Source organism: Camelus ferus, chromosome 18 (assembly GCF_009834535.1).
Source record: "Camelus ferus isolate YT-003-E chromosome 18, BCGSAC_Cfer_1.0, whole genome shotgun sequence".
NCBI lineage: Eukaryota > Metazoa > Chordata > Mammalia > Artiodactyla > Camelidae > Camelus > Camelus ferus.
In genome coordinates this window covers 1-18938 of record NC_045713.1, presented here as the reverse complement: position 1 = coordinate 18938, position 18938 = coordinate 1, and the positions used below count along the sequence as shown (strand labels likewise).

At 32.5% G+C, this 18938-nt stretch overlaps 1 pseudogene; it reads left to right on the top strand.

Moving 5' to 3' along the window:
* LOC102518259 overlaps positions 1–5230 on the top strand; it is a 31271-nt pseudogene extending 26041 nt beyond the window's left edge.
* Positions 5231–18938: the final 13708 nt, after the last annotated feature.

Below are 18938 nucleotides of genomic sequence, written 5' to 3'. Positions count from 1 at the left end.
AGTCCAATTATTTTATTTTATCTGTTAGTATCTTTGTTCCCTTATTAATTTTCTGTCTGAAAGACAAGTCCAGTGATGGTAGTGGGGTGTTATAGTCACCTACTATGATTATGTTCCCATCAATTTCTCACTTTTTATGTATTAATATTTGCTTTATGTATTTAGGTGCTCTAATATTGAGTGCATATATGTTAATGAGTATAAACCACTCATTTTTTATTGTTCCTTTAATCAATATATGATGTCCTTGTTAATCTTTCTCTATTGTCATTGTCTTTAAGTCTATTTTGTGTGAAATCTGTACTGCTAGTCCTGCTTTCTTGTCATGTCCATTTGCATGGAATATATTTTTCCGTCCTCTGAATTTCAATTGATTTGTGTTCCTCTCCCTAAAGTGGGCCTCTTATATGATTCATAATGTAGGGTCTTGTTATATTATCCCTTCTGACAATATATGTTTTTCGATTGAAGCACTTAGTCCATTAACATTTATGATAATTATAAATAGATGGGTGTTTATTTTCATTTTGAACTTCATTTTTTAGTTAATTGGTGTTTCCTTTTTGTTCATTACTTTTTTTTTTGTAGGTTGATAATTTTCTTTTATTATCTTAGTTTCTTTTTGGTTTTGTGACTTCATTGTAAGCTTTTGACTTATGGTTACCTATTTTTTCGTATGTATGTGGACACATTTCTATATCTGTTTATTTTAACTGATACTAATAGAAACTCTAACCCATCCTACAGAAAACAGAAACAAGAAGAATATACTCTGTATTGTCCTGTTTCAATCTCTGACCCTTAAAAATTTTGATGTCCTGTTTTACAACATCGTGTTTATTCTGTTGTAAGTCATTGTAGCTTTTGCCTTTCTAATTATGCCTTTCTCCTTTGTATAGCATCCTTCTTTTTTATTTAGAGTAGATCTTTCATTATTTTCTGTCTGTTGCTATGTTCTTATAGTATTTGTTTGTGTTGAAGTTATTTATCTCTCCTTCTATTCCAAGGGATAGCCTTGCTTGATAAAGTATCTTAAATTACAGCTTCCTTTCTTTCAGGACTTTTAATATGTCTTGCCACTGTCTTCTGACTGCTGTATATGTGTAGGAAACGTGTTTAAAATTTTATGTATATAATTATTTATATATGTAAAGAATATCTAGAAATGAATTTAACAAAAAAGTTGAAAACCTATACATTAAAAAATAGAAAACTTTGATGAAAGAAATTAAAACTGATCCAAAGTAGTGAAAAGATCTCTTATGTTAATGATGTGAAACAATATAGTTAAAAAACCATACTTCCCAAAGCAGTCTAAATTTAGTGTGATTCATATCAAAATATCCATGAGAATTTTCCTTTAATTAGAACAAATAATTTCAAAATTTATATGTAACCACAAAAATCATGAGTTAATATAATTTAGAAAAAAACTATTAATCTATTAGTGTAAGGTTCTCTGATCTTAAAGAGTACTACAAAGCTTTAGAAATTAAAACAACATGATACTGGCTCAAAAACAGATGCCAATGAATAGAAGAGTATAGAGTAAGCAGATATAATCCCTAACACCTGTGATCAATTAAACCATGAAAAAGGAAGCAAGAGTATATAATGATGAAAAGGCATTCTTCTCAATAAACAGTGCTGGGAAGACTGATAATGTAAAAGATAGAGAAGGATATTTCCTCACATTGCATACAATCCATGGGCACAGAATATCTTTCTATTTATTTTGTTTACTTATATTTCTTGCACCTGTAATTTATAGATTTATGTTTAGATCTTTTTTCACTTATTAAATTTATTCCTATTTTATTCTTTTTGATATAATTGTGCACACAATAGTTTTCCTAATTTCCCTTTCTGAAAATGTGTTGTTAGTATAAAAGTGCAACTGAGTTTTTTGTATTGATTTTGTATTCTGCAAGTTTAATACATTTGTTCATTATTTCTATCAGTCACTTGAGGAGTCTATGGAGTTTAGAAATAACTACTTTTTCTTATTACTGGTACAGAGGAAAGCATTCCTGTATGTTAACATTGAGCTTGAAGTTAGTCATGGTTTTTTCCTATATGACTTTTATCATGTTTAGTTAGATCCTACATAGAATGTGTTGAGTTTTTTCATATAAAATTTAAGTTCTGTCAATAATTTTCCTACATCTATAGAGATTATTATTTTTGTATCATTTGTTTTTTAAGGGATGATATCACATTTATTGATTTGCGGGTGTTAAAAAATATTTATGAATCAGGACTAAATCCCACTTAACTATAGCTTATAATATTAATCTATGCCATGAATTCAGGTTGCTAATATTTATTTAGAATGGAATATACATATACTGAAGGAAAAAATACATTGTAGCTTGTGTGTACATTTATTTATTTAAAAATTTTATGTCTCATTTTGAAATTTGCTTATGTTTAATGGAATTTATTTCTAACTAAAGAATACAAATTTTGGTAGAACTGGATTTACTACAGTTTACTTATAGAGAACATAGCTATTATTTACAATTAGAGCACAAAATACTTGCCTTAAAATGCCATATTATAATAATGATGCCAACTTTTCCAGGACTGAGAAACAAATTGCTTCCTAAAATGTATTTAGCTGGTCTTCTCCACCACAACCCACATATACTTTTATTTGTTTATTTGTTTGTTTGTTTGTTTGCCCCTTAATGGAGGCACTGGGAATGGAACCCAGGATCTTGTGCATAGATTTATTTATCAACATCATTTTGGAACACTTAACAGGAGCCACAAGGGTATCGATTATAAACATGACTAGAAAATTTATTCCTTCTAGGGACTGAAAAACCTCTGAATGGAACAACGGCAAAAATAAACTTTTGTAAGTATACAATAAGTTTTTCTTTTTTGTAATTTTAAAATTAGAATATTAAATTACATTTGTTTTATTTATAATGCTGAATTAAAATTTAAAAAATTTTCCCCCCTTTTGGGATTTCTTAAATTTGATTGATTATTTTAATCTAAATTTATTTCATAAATATTTACAATTTATTTATAAACATACCAAATAAACTGTTATTTATTCTGCTCATTTTTTGAACGTAGAGCTACTTAATATAAAGCACACAGATAAATAACTACTTCCATATCCAAATCAAATTAGGTTTCATTTTAATTACAAATGATAATGAAATATTTATACTTTTTTATACAGCTTTTACACAAATTTCTATTCAAATTCCAAAATTTTTAAATTAGTTTATTTATTTAGAGCATTATTTATACTCTGTTCACAAATCTGGTATAAATTTGTGTACAAAAATTAGGAGATTTGTTTTATTAATAGACCCCAAATTTAATTTATTTAAAAAGATTTTGTGGAAATTACATTTGCAGATCACACTGTAAAAATAAACATCCTATATGTTTCATTTTAACTGGATGAATGTGAACTAAACACTGGCTGAATGTTACACTTGTGGTACTAGGAGACCAATCATTTTGTGATGTCACAGCTACTCAGGTTGAGAACAACTGTGATGACATAGCAGTTTATGTGCGCTGGCCTGCCAAAGCAGCATTTGAAGCTGCAGTGCTCAAAATCATGCAGATTAGAAAAGGAGCTGTAGAAAAAGTTACTTAAAATAACACATGTTTCTTCAAAAAGTCAAGATATGTCTCCTAAAAATGGACCTACTTGTTCAGGAAAGTCCAATAGATATCTATTGTGTGATCAAACATTCTCTGGGGACTTGGTCTTGAGGTCTATGATTGAAGAAAATGCTTTTCAGAATTAATGTGAAGAATCCTTGAGAAAAAGACCATCTTACACACATTGTGTCTCTGAACCAGATGAAGATAATGATATTTGTTCTCTGGCATTTCCAAGAAAACTCTGGAAAGTGGTTGGGAGTGACCAATTTCAATCCATCTGGTGGGATGATAATGGAATTTCCATAGTGACCGATGAAGATGTCTTTAAGAAGGAAGTTTTGGAAAGAAAGTCCCCTTTCAGAATATTTGAAACTGGAAGTATGAAAAGTTTATTTAGACAGCTTAACCTTTATGGGTTTAGTAAATTGCAGCAGAATTTTCCAAGATCTGCTTGTCTAGCTCACTTTCTATCATAAGAAAAAGTAGTCTCTGTTTTAAGCAAGGTGCTCAGAAATTTTAGTCACCACTTCATAACTTATACATAAAATTTTATTTTGTACATCAATTTATGGTAATATAAATGTAAAGTTACATTTTGAAAATTGTGTAAAACTACTAAGGCTAAAATGTTTTATTTTTTTTTAAAAAAATGAGGACAATGCATTAATTATTCAAGATTATGAGAACATTTTCTAGCAACTATGATTCTTATCAGAAATCTAAATAAAAGTATTAAACCTGCTTTTAGAAAGGGGCATTCACCATTAATGCAAAAACTAACGTTTTAAATTTGATGTCTATAGTATTTAAATGTATATTTTCCAAATAAGGAAATTCAAAAAATAGTCAGCAATGTTCATATTTTGATTATATTATCTTTGTATACTAAGTGTGAAATCTGAGGTTTTATACATTATGCTTATTGTAGTCTTGTATTTTGGTTTAAAGTATTACTAAAATCTTTCTCCTTTGGTTGTAGCTGCAGTTCCATCATAATCCAAATTTTAAATGAGGCTGTCCCCTGCTTTTAGTGAGAATAAAAAGAAGAGTTGGGATTAAAAATGCTTCTCTGGTATCTTCATTGGCTCATGATTTCAACAAGAAGCACTTTAAAGCAGGGGGTAATTTGGATAATCATAATTCTGATTTTGTGGCTGACACAAGAGGAGAAAGTGCATTTTTACCTTCTGTAAATTTAAACATGCCTCTAATAAGAAAGCCCTCTACTAGCCACATAATTGGTGATACAAGTACACCAATGACAGGTGATTTTTCTCCTGCAACTTCAATATCAGTTAGACTACCAGAAAAAATTGCAGTGGATGAACGTGCTATTTTAAATCAGTTGACCCCTTTCCACGTGCACTCACAAAACAGCTACACTGAAGCAAATGGCCGTGTTGTGAATTTCTTTACAACTACAACCTCTACATCTCAGTACAGCACCTTATCTCCCATACAGAGCAATTATCTTGGACTGATGATGGAGCCTTTTACTTTTCCAAATAGATATCACAAATATGGGCCAATGAAGGTCCTTTTCCTAAACTTCAACCAGAGAGCAACCCACGGTTTCCAGTGCCAGTGTTAGCTGATACATCAGCTAAATCTCTTTCACGGCCAACTCATCAGCCAACTGCAGATTATGAACGTCATTTTAATTAAAACTGATCTGCCAGAGGACTACAAGATTATGCAGGAAAACAAAGATTATAACTGATGTTGTCAAATATCAATAAATATCTTGTATTTTTTTATTTGAACAATAAACATACATGTTTACATTTATTCCTTATGTTTAAAAATTCAGTAAGAGTAAATTGGAAGATTAAGTTACCATTTAAAGAAAAAATGAGATGTTTGATTGATATGAGCATTTGAGGGAACAATATGGAAGTAAATTTGAATAATTTCTTGAAATGAAGAAGAGAAAATGGAAGGATTAGGGACAAGAATATAATATGTAGAGAAGGAAAAGTACTAAGTGGTTTCTGGTTCATTATGGAAAGTATTAAATGTTTTAAGTTAGATTAGGTTGGAACAGGAGATAAATGCAGGAACTGGCCCAGGGATCATGGTCTCTATTATGTCATCACTGGAATCATAACGGTCACATGATGTAGTCTCTGATGGCACATTCAACATGTGGTAGAATTTAAGAAGCAGTTTAATCTATGTTCTTCTTTGTGCTGTTCTCAAAGCATTCCAATTGGTGCTTTCATTTCCTCCCCTCAAGGTTCTACACTATAATTTCTGGTGAATAGTTTATGTTGATTTTATGTTGCAGCCAAAGACAAGCTTATATTCTCAGGGTGGCACTTAATGCCTTTCCAACTCTAAGCCCACCAATTCAACATTGATTAGTCATATCTTTATAGATCTACCATCTGACTACCTTGGCATATCTTTATGTTTCACTCTACCTGGAAATACATCCAGGCAAATGATTGCCAACCATGTTAACTCCAAACTCACAACTTTTTTTCCAGCTCATCCTTGGACTTAGGATGTCCTCCTTTTACCTACTTAGACTTTCCCGGACTCAGCACAGAAACCAACTACTCCAGATGTTTTCTGTCTATCCCCCTTTCATTTTCTAAATTGGGTACCAGCACAGTAAGTGCAGCACATGCCACTGGATGCATTTTAGTATTTATTGAATGAAAAATAAATGTTGACTTTAAGCAAAATCTACTTTCTGAGACAACAAAACTCTCATGGTTTTCAAAGAATTTTCTTATGGTCTTTACTCTTCACCACAAACTAGCTCTTTTCATATCCCAAGGACTAGTCACTCAAGAGAGTACGTGGAGGTAGGCACAGGAGACAAAGTATTATTTTCTTATTAATTCATGCCTCCAGAGGCCTAAAGCATTCCATTCTCATTTTCTGGATATTTTCCTGTCTCTTCCTTACCCACCCACCCCAAAATAACTGATTCTCATCCCCATACCAATAAATATATTGCCTTCTAATTAATTTACTTCTTAGAATCAGAGCTTTGTCCAGAAGGGACAGTGATATCACAAACATTTAAAGTAGGTTTATACACCCCATAAAACTTGTGCCCATTCTAACCTTCACACAGGATGTATCTAAGAGGTACTAGCACCTTACTTGGGGTGGTCATATTCAGTAACCAAATTGCAATCTAAAATGTGTGGACTAGAAGGAGTTGAGGGTGGTAGAATTAAAAATTCATCCAAAGGCAAGAATATAATATTTCTGCAGATATTAGGAAATATAAAATATTCATGGAAAACTTTGACTATTTCCCATTAATTTAAAATAAAATGTAAAGCATTTTCAGAATGTGAAATGCCCTTAAATGCTGGAAAAATTGTAGGCAATGTCAGGGAGCCTAAGTCTTCTGATCACAATCGTGCAGCCTGTGTCATCTAATAAGACTGGAATGGCAATATTGAGTCCTGAAAATGTGTCACCAGTTGTGAAGAAAGCCTTTGATAATCTGGAGAATAGGTAAATGGACCAAGGTTATCCCTAGCCACATCCCACCAATATGACCTTTATCAAAGAGAAGAAAAGAGCACACTTGCAGCACGAGAACAGTTTCTGGACAGCAGTGGTTTTTCCTACAACAGAAACATGAAGATTTTAAGATTGCCAGCTCAACTCTGATAGTGGCTATGTTGTTTACATTAGCAGTCTGGGGTTAAGATGGGCTTGTTCAGCAGTTTCCAGCTCTCAGACAGTGTGTCATACCGTGATCATCTTAACAAGGTTCTATACTGATAAGTCAAAATCTACAGTTTACTTTCAAAATTAGAAATCCTAAAGAAGAATATTGTTTGTCCATCTGTAGTTATCTACCTGGGAAATCTAGACTATTTGCAAAAGTACAAAAGTTGGCTGGTGCATTGAAATCTATACTCTGAGCTGTGCCCACTGAATTCTTCCCACTAAATACTACAAATCTGACTACCACTGTGTGTGTGTGTGAATATTGATTGATATGCAGTAACTAAGTTTGTCTTAGTTGAGTCATCAGTGAGTTATTCTTCTGCATCTTGAAGGATCTTTGTGAATTAAGAGTTTCTAGGAACCTCCAGATTTTCTTCAGATCAGGAAGAGGTAGATTATATTTCTCCCACTATTCTAATTGTTAACTCTTCACTGAATCCCGAGTTGATGCTTGGACCAAGCCACTGAATCCTTGATTTGGACTGATGCATATAAATTCTCCAGTCCTCAGAGCCCAGCACAGGACTGTGTCTCCTTTTTAACTTAAGCTTATGTCTAAGATATTTTTCTTTTAATTCTCATTGTTGACACATCTTATTTTGGCTTTGAACTATCCTTGACTAATTTATAGAGACTGAACCACTTACTTATTCCCATTCACCTAGAAATTGTAATAACATTTCTTTCCTTGGACTACTTAGAGTACAGTGAGCATAGTCATCATTTTGAAAGCAGTCCTCAGTCCTAATAATGCAGAACATTTACACTTCTTTGCCCAGCACTTGAGCAAGAATGTTTGTTGTGGATCTCAGGGATCTCACATCCCTTAATGCAACCATGAGAAAACACCACATTGTTATCCAAAATGAAGTCTTTGTCAGTATTGCATTCCCATTGCCACAGTTAAGAAGTGTAGGAGTTCTGAGATTTTACCATGCTGAGATATTTCACAACTGAGCACATTCCTTTTTGTAGATGCTGTCGAGGAGATGAGACCCTCATTCAGAGATAGTGAACATTATCACTCACAGCAAAAGCAGCCAGGGTTAACTTTTGTATCCATTCCCTAATCTCAGATGAATACATAGTGTGAAATTTTGATGCCAACAGAAGCAGTGGGCTGTTATCATGAAGAAAGTTTAAGGCATGGGAAAACACTAATTTTATTAGTATCTTTATGTATTATTTATTAGAATTACTTATTTATTAGTATCTTTACCTAGGATAAATACATCATGACTCAAGGTTACTTGCTGCAAAAACAATCATGAGAAATGGCATGGGAAAAATGATCATTGCATTTCTATTTTTCCTTCCACTTTTATTTATATATAATTGGCATAAATCATTGTGTAAGTTTTGGTGCACAGGATAGTGATTTGATTTACATGAATCATGAAATATATATCATAGCATCTTTAGGGAGAATTCATTATCTCATTTAGATACAATGTTAAAGATATCCAATTTGGTTTTTGGTTGTGAGGAGAAAACTTAGTGTCTATTCCCTTAACAACATTCATATATAACATAAATAAGTATTAATTGTACTTATATGTTACAATTTGGCCTCCCTAGAACACGTTTATTTTATCACTGGAGTCTTGTAACTTTTGAGTGCATTAGTCTAATTCTCCTTTCCCAACCCCTGCCTCTGTTAGCTACTAATGTGATTTTTTTCTATAATTATTTTTGTTTGTTTTGAAGTGTACTTTAATCTATAACACTATGTTACTTTCTCTTACACAACATACGCTTTACTATCTTTTATACTTTTCAAACTGATCACCAGAATAAATGTAGTTATGATATGCTGCTATTAAAAGATATTTCATAGTTATTGACTATTCCCCATAGAGTACATATCTTGTCCTTGACTCATTTAATTTGCAAGTGGAAAATTTTCTCTCTTAAGTTTCCTAAACTATATCTTTTTCCTCAACTTATTTCCCTCCTTCTTGTGCACAACCAGTTTCTTTCTATATCTATAACTACATTTCTGTTTTGTTATGTTCATTTGTTTTAAATTCCAAATATGAGTAAAATCATTAAGATTTGTCTTTCTCTGTCTGACTTATTTCTCTTAGCATATTACCCTCTTGGTCTACAAATTTGTTGCAAATGACAAGAACTTATTCTTTTAATAGCAGAGTAATAATCTTTGTATTTTTTTTGTGTGTGTGCATATATCTATCTATCTATCTATCTATCTATCTATCTATCTATCTATCTATCTATCTATACATATAGATAAATCTGTAGTTAATCGGAGGGTATATATGTGTATATATATATACTATAAACACTCACCTTTTTATCCATCATCAATTGATGAGCAATTAATTTGCTTCTATTTCCTGGCTATTGCAGATAATGCTGCAGTGCATATAGGTTTGAATTCATCTTTTCAGATTAGTGTTTTTATCTTCTTGGAATAAGTATGTAGATATGGAATTGTTGGATCATATTTCATTTTTAGTTTTTAGAAAAAACTCCATACTATTTTCCACAGTGGCAGCACAAATTTACATTCACTCCAGCAGTGCATCAGGGTTCTTTTCCTTACATCCTCAACCACAGTTATGTTTGTTATCATTTTAATAATAGTCTTTCTGACAGGACTGACATAAAATCTCATTTTGTTTTGGAATTGCAATTTCTGATGGTTAGTGATGCACGTTTTCATGTGCCTGTTGGTTATCTTTCCCCACTGTATATTCATTTTTTTAATGGGCTAAATGACCATAATTTTCCGAATTCAATTTTACGTACTCTGTTGTGTTCCAGTATTCTGTTTTTATCTGTGCCACTACCCTATTCTTTTTATTATCGTAGCTATGTATTATAGTTTAAAATCAGGGACATTGATGCATCCTCTTTGTACTTTCTCAAAGTTGTTTGTGCTTTTGTTTGTTTCTTTTCTTTTCTTTTTTCTTTTTTTTTTTAGTTATTTAAACACTTATGTGTTTATATGTAAATTTTAGAATTATTTGTTGTAAGTGTCTGAAAACGCCCTTGTTATTTTGATAGGCACTGAATATAATTTGTGTATTTTTTTGGTTATTACTGTCATTTAAACAATAATTATTTCCTAATCTATGAAGTCAGTATATCCTTTCATCTATTTGCATCATCTTCAATTTCTTTTACAAATATTTTATAGTTTTCTGAGTACAGGTCTTTTACCTCCTTGGTTGGATACATTTCTAGTTATTTAATTTTGTTGTAATGCAAATGTAAATGAGACAGTTCAATCAATTTCTATATCTGCTTGCTTGTTAGTGTGTAGAAATGCAAGATTTCTGTATATTGATTTTCCATTCTGATATTTTGCCAAATGCATTGAAATGCCCTAGTAGTTTTGTGGTCCCATCATTAGGATTTCAGTTTAAAATATGTCCTCTGCAAACAGATACTTTTCCTCATTTTCTTAATTGGCTATATTTTATTTATTTTATTTTGTATAGCTATGGCTGGAATTTCCAAAACTATATTGAATATAACTGGTAAGAGTGAGCATTCTTGTATTCTTGCTGCTCGTACAGGAGATGCTTTCAGCTTTTAAACAGTGAATGTCATATTAGCTGAGTTCTTGTCATATATGACCTTAACTGTGTTGAGGTATTTTTCCTCATGTCCAATTTGAGGAGAAATATAATCATAAACTGATACTGATTTGTCAAAATATTTTATGACTACTGAGGTGACCATATAGATTTTATTTTTCAGTTTGTTAGTGTGGTGTATCATATTGACTTATTTGTAGGTATTGAATCAGTTTGGCATCCCTGGAATAAATTGGACTTAATAATATTGTATAATCTTTTTAATGTATTGTTTGGCTGGCTAACAATTTATTGATGATTTTTGCAGCTATGCTTATCAGTAATATTTAACCTGTAATTTTTTGAGGTATTTGTTCCAGTTTTAGTAGTAGTGTGATACAGAAAGGTCGGGTAGGAAGCCTTCCTTCATCTGCAAATTTTTGGAATACTCTGAGAAGTATAGGTGATAGCTCTTGTCTAAATGTTTGGCAGAAGTCACCTGTGAAGCTGTCTAGGCCTGGAATTTTATTTCTTGGGAGATTTTGTTTAATTACTTATTCAATTTCATTAGTAATAATCTCTGCATATTTTGTATTACTCATTCCATCCTGGATATCATGTCTTTGGAAGAAATTGTCCATTTCATCTAGGGTTGCCATTTTATTGACATTTAATTTGTTGTATCCCCTTATGATGCTTTGTATTTCTGTGATATAAGCAGTAACTTCTCATTTATATCTGATCTTATTAATCTGTACTCCCTTTTTTGCTCTTGAGTCTGGTTAAAGTTTATCAAATTTATTTATCTTTCAAAAACAATTAATTTGATAAAATGTTTCTATTTTTAATCTTTATTTTATTTATTTATATTCAGAACTTTCAGTTGTCTTTCCTTCTCCTAATAAGTTTGTTTATTATTTTGCTACATCTATTGGTTGCAGGATTATTTTATAGGAAAGAGATGTTTCTTATTTGTATAAGTGAGATTATTTTGCTATAAACATCCCTATTAATACTGTTTTTGCTATACCCCATGAACATTGTTTTTGTTGTCATTTTTCTTTATATATTTTTTCTTAGATATATACAGCAATCCATTGGTTGTTTAATATTGTATGAATTATCTTCCACATTTTAAAATTTTTTCAGTTTTTTATTTTAGTAAATTTGTAGTCTCATATTATCCACAAGTTTCTTCACAAAACAAGGAGACAAATAATAAAATTTATACAAAAATAAAAAAGACCCAAATTTTCTAAAATTATTTTTGAATAATGAACAAAGCTCTGGGCATTATCCTCCCTGACTTTAGGACATACAACAAAGCTACAGTAATCAAAACATCAAAATATGACACTAAAAGAGAAACATAGATTAATGGAACAAAATAAAGAGTTCTCAAATTTACCCAGACACATATGGTCAAGTAGTCTACAATGAAGGAGGTAAAGTATACAACGGAAAAATTGCAGTCTCTTCAAGTAGTTCTGGGAAAAGTGGACAGTACATATAAAAAGAAGATTTAAGAGCACTTCCTTCTATTGTATATAAACTAAGATAAAAATGGATAAATTACCTTAATGTAAAACCTGAAACTACAAAATTTCTGACCAAGAACATGAGCAGAACTGACTTTGAGGTAAATCACAGCAATATTTATTTTTTATGTGTCTCCTAATTAAAAAAAAATAAACTAACAGTAACATTTTATAGTTTAGTGAGGAAAAAATAGATGTACTATGCGATACAGAGATTCTGCTTCTTCTATAAATGTGAAGTGCAAAACCTTTTGCAGAGGAAAGGAAATCTTCCACAAAACATATGACAACACAGAGAATAGAAAGAAAAATTTCAAGCAATGAGACCAACAAAGTGTTAATATCCATAATATATTTATAGCATATTAGACTCAATATTAAAAAAATTAAGACCCCAACTTAAATATAGTCAAAGGATCTTCATGGAAACTTCAAAATCAGACAAGGGGAATGATTTTCATGCACATAAAAAAATACATAACTTTGCTATTCATTAGGAATATATAAATCAAAACCAGAATGAAATATAATCTCACAGCAAACAAAATGGCTATTAACAAAATGTCTACAAATGACAAACATAAATAGGAATGTCGAGAATAGAGAACCAAGTTACACTGTTGGTGGAAATATAAATTGACGCATCCACTATTATGAAAGTGTGGGCAGTGTTAGAAAAACAAGAAATAGAAGCATTATTTGTTGCAGAAATTTCAGTTTTTGGTATAAATCAGAAACAACTTGAAAACAGTAACTTTAAAGGATATATTACCCCCAATGTTCTTAACATCAACATTTATAATAGCCAATGATAGAAGTGCAACTCAACTGCCCACCAACAGATGATTGGTAGAAGTAGATGTGAGATATATATAATATAATAAATACTTAGCCATAACAAAAAATAAAATTCTGCCATTTGGAATAATGTGACTTGACCCAGAGGGTGTTGTACATAGGAAAATAAGACATACACAGTAAAACACTTTACCTTATCACTTACATGAGGGAACAAAATATATAAGAGAAATAATCATAAAAGAAAAAAACAGAAACAGACTCATGTATATATGTGTAGTGTACCAAGTATTGGTTTCCTGAGGGGACAGTGAAGAAGGATTGAGAAGACAGATATATGCAAGCTACTAGTCATAAATTAGAGAAGCAACAGGGCTACAGTTACAGAACAGAGAAATATTTTAATAATTTAAATGATTTTAATGAGATTATAGGCATATAGTGTAGGAAAATGTGCATGTATGTGGGAAAAATATTGCAGAAAAAAACCCAGGAAAATCTGAAAATAGTTTGTAGTACTATGATATTAAGGGAAGTGATTTGATCACTTTCTTTACTGTTCTTATAATGTCCTTAGTAGAATTTAAGCTTTGACAAGAATAAGTATATACTTTTAAAAAGTGACATAAGTTTAAACCCTTTTTGTCTCTCCCCATGAATCTAAGGTCAGTAAAACTTTCACATCTCAACAAAAATAACTACAACACAAAACAATACTCCAGAATACATGTGTACAGCTGAAGTGTGGTGGAGTAAAACAAATAAAGGAGGATGAATTGAGGGAAGAGCAGAGTTGGTGCCTGCAACTAAGGCCCACTGACTAGGGTATCTGAGCCCACAGGTTCAGAGAACCCAGTAGAAACAGAGTCTCAGTGGATAACAAATCTTCAGCCTCCAACTGCACCAGTACTCATGGTCACAGGTAACTAGGAGGGAGCCACAATGGAGACAGAAATTCCATCCTTCAGACACTCAGACATTCGTGACACTGTACCTACTCCCCATTCACAATGGTGGAGACAAGGTACCTTGCAACACTGGACATGGCAAAGGCAATTGCCTGATTCCAAATACCCACCTACCTTTACACCTTTCCTCAAGGTGTACACTGAGTCTTAAGGGATATCAGATAAAAGGAAGGGTTCCCCATCCCAGTGACAACAATGGCATTAACTACCAGAGAAGTCTAAGAAGTGACAATGAAAGCACATATTTTATCCAGACAGAAGTGACTGGAAAGTGCCATATTGGAATATTATCAAAGGTATCTCATGTAAGTAAAACCAAAAGTTGTGCAATATTGCAAACAGCCAGAAAACAAAAGCAAAGACTCCAACACCCAATCTGTTATTTAGTGTCATCAGAGCAATAAATTAAAGATCATGACCAATCATAATAATATTATATGGCACGAACACACACAGATACACACACACACACACACACACACAAACACGCACACAAACATAATCTCAACCCTGAAGCAAACAAACTTAAAGTCATGGAATATTGCCATATGACTAATAGAGAATTCAAAATAGGTGTCATACAGAAACTCAATACATAAAACAGAACTCAGAAAGCAGTTTAGTGAACTCAGGAATAAATTAAATGATGATAAGTAGAAAATTTTGGACAGGAACTCAGCCCCTGACCATGGTGCTGTGAGAGGGTGTGATGCCCACTCATGCCTAGTCAGTCTTCAACATCTGACTGCAGTATTGGGCAGGGCAGTGACAAGCCAGTCCACAGTAAAGGAGAGCTGCACCTGACCCATTGTTGGCAGTTGGTGCGATCTGCTTGCCGACAGGCACTGGGAGCAGCACAGATGAGGGATCCAATGGAGGGCATCTGGAAACAGCAAGCTGAACTTCCAAAACAGGGTGAAGGCAGAAAGACTTCACATTAAAAACACACAGTTTCCAGGAGGACACCGAAAACACCCCCTTTTTTAATCTGATTTTTCCTCTTCCATTTTTTATTACCCTCTTAATTTTTACTCCTTAGACAATTATATATACCCTCATATTGATTCCTTTGAAATTTTATGAAAATATTTTTATTGTAATTATTTTTCAAAATTCTTCTTCAACTTGCATTTCTATTATACATTATACAATGTTTTCAAACTTTTTTCTCCCTTTTTTAAAATTCTTTATCTCTCTGTCTCTTTTATCTATTTCCTAAGTTGTATAACTACATAGGCATTAGGTAGATAAATTCTTTTATGACCTCTGTGGATAACTGATACTCCTTAAAACACAGTGCCAGAGAGGTAGGAGCAAGATGAAGAAGCAGAGAAACCATTCCCAAATAAAAGAATAAGAGAAATCACAGAAAGAAGGATCAGTGAAATAGAAATCGACAGCCTACAGGATTGAGATTTCAAATAAGGACTGATCAAAGTACTGAAGGAAATAAAAGAGATAGTGTTTACAGATATAAAATATGTCATAAATGAAATGGCAGTTATAACGAAGAGCCAAGTAGAATAGGTAAACAAATTGACTGACATTAGGAATGATCTAAAGGCAGTGCAGAGCTGACTAGATAATGCAGAGGAATGAATTTGTGACTTAGGAGACAGGACAATAGAAACACCCAATCAGAAGAGGTACAAGAGGAACAAGCAGAAACAAATGAAAAAACATAAGGGACCTATGGGTTAATATAAAGTATGCCAACCTTTGCATGATGGAGTTCCCAGTAGGGGAAGAAAGATCAAAGGGGATTGCAAAGTTGTTTGAAGAAGTCATGACTGAGAACTTCCCAAACTTATTGAAGGAATGAGATATCCAAGTACAGGAAGCTCAGAGGGTCCCAAACAGGAAGACCCCAAATACACCCACAAAAAGACATATAATTAAAATGACCACAGTCAAGGATAAAGAAGTGACCCTATAGGCAGCAAGAGAAAAGCAAAGAGTGAGTTACAAGGGAACCCCCATAAGGATCTCAGCTGATTTCTCTACACAATCACTACTGGACTTAAGGGAGTGGGAAGATATATTCAAAGTCCTGAATGAAAAAAAAAGATATACTTTAGGATACTTTATCCAGCAAGGCTATCTTTTATGATAGAAAGAGACATAAAGAATTTCACAGACAAGAAAAATCTACAAGAGTTTAGCAACACTAAACCCATGTTTAAAGAAATATTGAAAGGTCTACTGTAAATAGAAAAGCAGCAGGATGCTACAGAAATGAGAAATTCAAAGCTGGAAAAGTGATAACTCCTGAATTACAAATAAAATAAGCACAAAATTATAAAACAAGACATACAAATCATTGAGAGTGGGAGAGGGAGACAGGAAAATACATAATTTTTTTTGTCTTTCCTTTTAAAATTTTTTGTTCTTCGTAGAATCGGTTTGAGATCAAGTTACTGTCAGTTTTATAAAAGCAGTTATAGTAATGGGCTAATAGACTTAAAAAAAGAGTAACAACAAGACAAAAACTTATCAGGGAGTCACTGAAACTAAATAAAATTCATGCTAATACAAAGGAAAATTACCAAACCATAAAAGGAAGATGAAAGGGAAAAAGAGGATATACCAAATCAACTGCAAATATAAGGTCAAAATGGCAATAAACACAAACCTAACATGAATTACTGTAAGTGAGAATGGACTAAATAATCCAGTCAAAAGCCTTAGAGTGGCAAGCTGGATAATAAAGCAAGAAATTTTAATATGCTGCATACAAGAGACTTAAATGAGGAAGAAGGACACATATCAGTTTAGAGTGAAATGGTGGAAAAGGGTTTTAAATACAAATGGAAAAGTCAGAAAAGCAGGTGTTGCAGTACTGATCTCAGACAAAATAGACTTTAAAACAAAGATCATAATGAAAGATAAAGACATTATATAATGATTAAAGGAGGGATACAAGATGAGAATATTACACTCATTATTACATATGCATCAAATAGAGGAACAACTAAGTACATAAAACAGTTATTAACAGAGATAAAGGGGGATAGTGATGGTAATATAATCATAGTTTGAGATTTCAACACTGCATTAACATCAATGAACATATCACTGTTACAGAAAATAAATAAGGCAACAGAGAAATTAAATAATACAATAGGAATATTAGACTTGGTGGATACTTCCAGAGCATTGCCCCCCCAAAATAGGATATACATTCTTTTCAAGTACACATGGAGCATTTTCCAGGTTTGAACCTATATTTGGACACAAAAGAAACCTCAGCAATTTTAAGAAGATAGAAATAATATCGAGCATCTTTACTGACCACAATTGCATGAAGCTAGAAATTAACAACAGAGAAACAAAAGAGAACAACAACAACAAAAAAAAAAAAACACGGAGATTAAACAATATGTTTTTAAAAACCAATGGGTTAATGAAGAAATTAAAGCTGAAAAGAAAAAAAAATTCCTTAAGATAAAAAAATGAAAGGAAAACCACACAAAATTTATGGGACAGAGCAAAAGCAGTGCGAAGAGGGGAGTTTATAGTGATACACCCCTTCCTCAATAAAGAACAATCCCAAATAAACAATTTATCCCACCAGCTGAATGAACTTGAAAAGGAAGAACAAAGAAGCCCAAAAGGCAGCAGCACGAAGGAAATTACAAATATTGCTGAGGAAATAAATAAAGTGGAGTTTACAAATAACATAGGAAAATAATCAACCAATACAAAAGCTGGTTTTTTAAAACAGTAAGAAAAATCGACAAACTTCTGGCCAAACTCAAAAAGAAAAAAAGAGAGAGAGCACAAATACTAAAATAAGAAAGGAGAATGAAGAAATTACAACAAATAATAGAGAAATACAAAATATCATATGAGAAGTTTATGAAAAAATCCATAGAACCAATCTGGATAACCTAAAGATGATGGACAAGTTTCTGGAACATACTGTCCACCAAGAATGAATCAAGAAGAAACTGACCCCTTGAACAAACAGATCAGTAGAAATGAAATCAAAATAGCAATATAAAACCTCCCTAAAAATAACAGTCCAAGAACGGATGATTCAATGCTGAATTCTACCAAACATACAAAAAAGAACTCATACCAGTCCTTCTCAAGTGCTTCCAGAAGATTGAAAAGAAGGGAATACTCCCAAAGTCATTCTATGAAGCCACAATCACCCTGAAACCACAAACAGGCAAAGACACTACCAGAAAAGAGAAATATAGGCCATTATCAGTGATAAGCTTGCTGCCAAAATCCTCACCAAAATAGTAGCAAATAGAATCCAACAACACATATAAAAGATTATACATCATAACCAAACGGGGTTCATCCAAGGGACACAGGGGTGGTTCAACATATGCAAATCAATCAATGTAATATATCACATCAACAAGAGAAAGGGCCACAACCACATGATCATCTCAATAGATGCAGGAAAAGCATTTGATAAAATTCAGCACCCATGTAAGATAAAAACGCTCACCAAAGTGGGCATAGAGGGAACATATCTCAACATCATAAAAGCTATATATAACAAATCTACAGCCAGCATAGCACTCAACGGTGAGAAAGTCAAAATCTTCCCACTAAAATCTGACAGAAGACAATTGTTGCACACTTTCACCACTCCTACTCAACATAGTCTTGGAAGTCCTATCCACAGCAATCAAACAAGAGAGAGAAGGAAAAGGGATCCAAATTGGAAAGGAAAAGTTAAAAGTCTCACTATACGCAGATGACATGTTACTATATGTAGAAAACCGTAC